We start from the raw sequence: 5181 nt of genomic DNA, 5'->3' as shown, positions 1-5181 counted from the left end.
CAAAAGTAAGGCCCTGAGTTTAAGCCTCAGTATTGGCACCAAAGAAAGAGAAAAGACACTTCTTTGTGTGTACAGACTTCCTGTGTTCTTTGAGTCTTAGCACTTACCAGATTGCAAGTCCTTTTAACCTGGGTGAAAAGTTAAAAGTACATTTTATGTAGCAACTAATGTACACATGCAACATAACTGAAGAACAAAGCCTTGTCTGTTTGTTTGTATGCTAGGGATCAAACCCAACGCCCCAACACCTATTGGCAAGAGCTCTACTATTGACCTACACAGAAAGTTACAAAGTGCAAGTGTTATGAAAACAATACCTATTCTGATTATGTACTGTGCCCTCACTCAGATGTGTGTGGTGCTAGGGATCAAACCCAGAGCCTTGTGTATGCTAGGTGAGGGCCCTACTATTGAAGCTCCGCCATGCTTATCATGAAGCAAGCTATATTCTGAGGAGTTAGTTTCTTAAATTCTCAGTCCAATAATTAGAAACATAACCTCAATAAGAGATTTTTTTCTTTGTTTTTTTCTTTTCTTTTTGTTTGTTTTTCTTGTCTTGTTTGTTTCTGTCTTTGGGAGGGTAAGCAGGGGGCGCACAGAAATGAAGAGACCCTTTAAAAATATATTTAAAGTGTTAGAGGCATGTCCCAAGTGGTAGAGTGACTGTAGACTAAAGACTTGAAATTCAAACTTCAGTGCCAAAAAAAAAAAAGAGGAAGAATTTTTAAAAATTCAAAGATATAAAGAGCAAGTGCAGAGAATTCTTTCATTCCTATTCTGTGGCTATCACACCTTTCTCTGAGTCCTTCTGGAGATAGGTTAGGCATTATCTTGGTCCAGGTGAACTACAGTAAGTAAAGACCGTAGGCTGAGTAGCTTATGAACAACCGAAGTTGGTTATTCCTGGGTTGTGAAGCTGGGAAGTCAAGGATAAAGGCCCTGGCAGATGTCATGTCCTGTGAGCACCCCTTGCAGGATCATTATGAAAGAGCACAGTCCTGGTCCTGCGCCACTCTGTGTTATACAGAACAGCCACTCTCAGGCTGTCCTGAGTGACTCTATTCCACAAAGCAACAATTTTGCTCCATTTTAGAACTTGACATTTTATCTTGGTAAATAAATAATCACCAGCGGCTGGACACACAGAACTTTTTTCTTTTCTTTTTTTTTTTTTGGGGGGGGGGGGGGCGGGGTCTGGTCATGGAACCTGAACTCTGGGCCTGGGCGCTGTCCCTCAGCTGTTCAGCTCAAGGCTAGCACGCTACCAGCGCCACTTCTGGCCTATAGATAATATAGTTAGTACAAATTATGCAATTGGGCCTTACCAAGTAAAGGAGAGGTTTGTGGCTTTAGTATTGCTCCTAAATGTGTTCTCATCTAGTTAAGACTGATTGATAGAAAAGGTAAAGCAACCTGAACAGATATGAGCCAAGAATACAGTGGGGAAAGCAAGAGGTTAGCTGTGTGTCCCAGGCTGTGTGTCTCAAGGCCACTCTTCCAAATAAAGGAGCATCCAGGCTTAATTCTTTCCCTGTATCATTACGTAGGGTCTTTTTCAGCAAAGACATTGGTGGCCAGTTGACTTCCTGATGCAGCCATGGCCAGAGCTCTACATCTTGGTTTTTAGTGTTCTTTGGGGTTCTCCTTCTCCCTTTTAGTGTCACTGTTATTGTGGCATTTGAGGTCCTGGAAAAGGCAGTTCAGCCCTTCACTCCTGCTTCAACAGTCTCATTTTTGTTCTTTAGTTTGCCACTCTCTGTATTAGAAATGACAAATTCCTTTGTTTTCCATTAAGTTTTTATTATGGCAAAACACATGTAACACCGACTGTTAGTTATCTTCAAGAGTACAAATCAGTGGTAGTAAGTATATTCACACTTACACAACCATTATTACTATCTCCAGAACCTTTTCTCAATGTGACTTCTTGCCTATAAAACAATCTGTTCCCACCCATCACTACTCCAGCTCTTAAGTTAACTAATGTGTCTATAAATTTGACTATTCTAGACAACTTATTCTAGACAACTCATCCAGTTTTGGCCTTCTGTCCCTAATCACTGTTCACTTAGCTCTCTTCAAGGTTCATTTATGGTATGTCATGGATCCATTCTATTCTCTTACAAAGCAGAAAATTTCAGCAGCAAATCCAATGTATTTAACTACCTGGAATGGCCTCCACTTTTCCCCTCTAGATTTCAAATCCAGTTTTGAAATCCACTGTCTATGATGCTGGCCACAATATAGGCATTTTGGAAATGGAATTCCATTTTTTTGCAGCTTTTTTTTTTTTTTTTTCTGGTTGTGGGTCTGAACTCTGGACCTGGGTGCTGTCCCTCAGCTCTTCAGCTCAAGGCTAGCGCTCTACCACTAGAGCCACAGGTCCACTTCCAGCTTCTTCTGCTTATGTGGTGCTGAGGAATTGAACCCAGGACCTCATGCATGCAAGGCAAGCACTCTACCACTGAGCCACCTTCCAGCCCTACTTTCCATCTTAATCCACTCCAGCCTGACACTGTCTCCATGAAAGAGCCAGCTGCCTGCAAGATTGTGGAGATGGTTGTCCTTTCAGCAGCTAACTGAAGCTAGTATCTCTTACACCTCCATCCATGGACATTTCTAGAATCCTATAGTCAACAGATGGCCAATAATGATACCTCACTGGGAACTGAATTCTCTTTGCCTCTACAGCCATCTCACTGTTCCCAAGAGCCTTGGAAAAGTGAGCTGAACAAATCCACAGTAGACAATGCAAGTTTGTTTCCCAGTTGTTAACACTTAAAGCCCAGCTAACACACTGGGGAGACAAGACTATCAGGTGCCTCCATAAATCAAGAGATAGTCTGCCAGGAGACACAGAGGTAGAAATCAGGCAATCATAACAGACCCCCAGTTAGCAAAATAGACTATTCCAAACTTTCAGTGGCTGGTTAGGTTTTAGTGCAATCTGGATGGTATTCCCATACCATGAAATAAGCCTTTCCTCTAGGCTATGCTTACCCTTGGACACCCACCCCCAACAGGCATTTTACCTGTGCTAGATCAAAGCATTGACAAGTAAGAATGTGGTCTGCTGGGCCTATTTTTTCCTAGTTCCTAGTGAGCTTCCCTGATACAATCGCTGAAACCCCCAAGTTAAATACAGTCCCAAGTTCCTTCCACTTTGGGAAGCAGAATCAACCCATTTAAATAGAAGCTTATGTCCTGACAAGTGGTACAGATTTCCATACAAGTTAAAGAATTACCCTTGAAGAATGCATCAGGCCAATGATAACACAAAGCTAGGTCTCAGTGGCCCATGTCACAGCAAGTGAAATCATTTAGATGTTCAATCTAGAGAACACAGGTAGTCAAAGTAATACTTTAATAAACCTAATGGAGGTTTAATAAACCCTAGGAGAGTTTTCTCCATGTTAGGCAGGGCATCCTACCAGAGTTCATCCTGAGGAACTGCTTATGTCTTGAGGCATTCTGTGGTTCTAAAAATATTCGGTGAAGTTACCTGTAAGTTCAGGAAAAAAATGCCTCTCTAACTCCAAGCTAACACCCTCCTCCTAGAATCTGTTAGATCACATAGTCCTATCATCCTGGAGGTAAAGATAGTGAAATCTCTGGTAAACCTGAATACTTAAGATGTAGATCCATAGGGTTCTAGAGCAATGTCAAACCTATGGTGCAGAATTATTCCCCATCTGAGAAACAGATGATTATCTCTCCTAGGGCCCAGTAGTTTTGAGTCCTGAACATGGAGACCATTTCTCCCTTGAAATTCGCATGAAACTCTGAGCTAGATTTTCCTGTCATAGAATCATATGTAACATGGTGCATTCTTCCTAGTCTTACCCTTCTATAGTTAATAATGACACTCTTTTATTCAGATGGCTCATACCAGGAACCTGGGAGCCAATTATGATCTCTTACTGCCCACTCCTGCAATATATCTGTATTCAGTTCTGAAGTATGGCTATGTTGAACATGGGAGTCTGACTCCTTTGCCCAACACTAGTGTCTTTCCTGTTGAGTAAGTACAAACACTTATCCCGCTCCTTATCCTGATACTGGTAATAGCACTGTGGCTGCAGACCCCATAGTCTTTCTTCTGTCTACCAAGACACTTTACGCCTCTCATATGGGAACACTTCTAAGAAGTGACTTTCCTTCTCTAACTCCCAATTACGTACTTTGGTATATCTTCCCTAATATTAACTACTCTCTTTCATCACCATAATATATATTTTATCTTGATTCCTGAAACAGGGTGTCCAGTGCTCCAAGCTTTAAAGACACAGTAGGTGTTACTAGTCACCTGAGCACATAAAGGGTTGTGAATGCAATCGGTTCCTATAGCCTTTTGTTTGCATTAATATGCATGTAAGGGGAACTCAAGAATACTAGATATCGCCGGGCGCTGGTGGCTCACGCCTGTAATCCTAGCTACTCAGGAGGCTGAGATCTGAGAATCGCGGTTCAAAGCCAGCCAGGGCAGAAGAGACCATGAGACTCCTATCTCCAATAAACCACCAGAAAACCGGAAGTGGCGCTGTAGCTCAAGTGGTAGAGAGCTCGCCTTGAGCTGAAGAGCTGAGGGACAATGCCCAGGCCCAGAGTTCAAGCCCCACGACCGACAAAAAAAAAAAAAAAAAGAATACTAGATATTTATCTGTAGCCTAGCATGGCCACATGTTAAAATGCAGATAAGACTTACATCATTTATTAGAGTTGTGCTTTGGTCAACTGGTCTAATTGGTGTGGGGCCCATCTAGACCTCCCTTGTCTGGGCACATAATTGAGGTTAACATATGTCTCATTTGGAATACGCACAAATGCATCAATGAAATATGAATGCATTACAGTTCATAAGGCCAGTTAGAAACTTCTGATAAACTGTCTCTATGCCCAGCTAAAAGTGAATAAAATGATCCACTGTGGGAGATGGCTAAGATTATAATTCAAGTCCAGCCTGAAAAGTTCAAATTATGTTATCTTCAATCTATCTTCAAAATAAGCAACAAAAAAGCCAGGCAGGAGGTATGTCTCAAGCAGTAGACCACCAACTTAGTATGTCTAAGAATCTTATTCAAGTCCCAGTATCACCACCCCCTCAAATATTGAACAGAAGAGTTGGTGGTTCTTCTATCTTGGTTCTAAACTGCAGCCTACAAAGCAATTGAAACAAGGAGA

The sequence above is a fragment of the Dipodomys spectabilis genome, unplaced genomic scaffold (assembly GCF_019054845.1).
Source record: "Dipodomys spectabilis isolate Male_0828 unplaced genomic scaffold, ASM1905484v1 ptg000043l, whole genome shotgun sequence".
In the NCBI taxonomy this organism is placed as follows: Eukaryota; Metazoa; Chordata; class Mammalia; order Rodentia; family Heteromyidae; genus Dipodomys; species Dipodomys spectabilis.
This window is presented reverse-complemented; position numbering follows the sequence as displayed.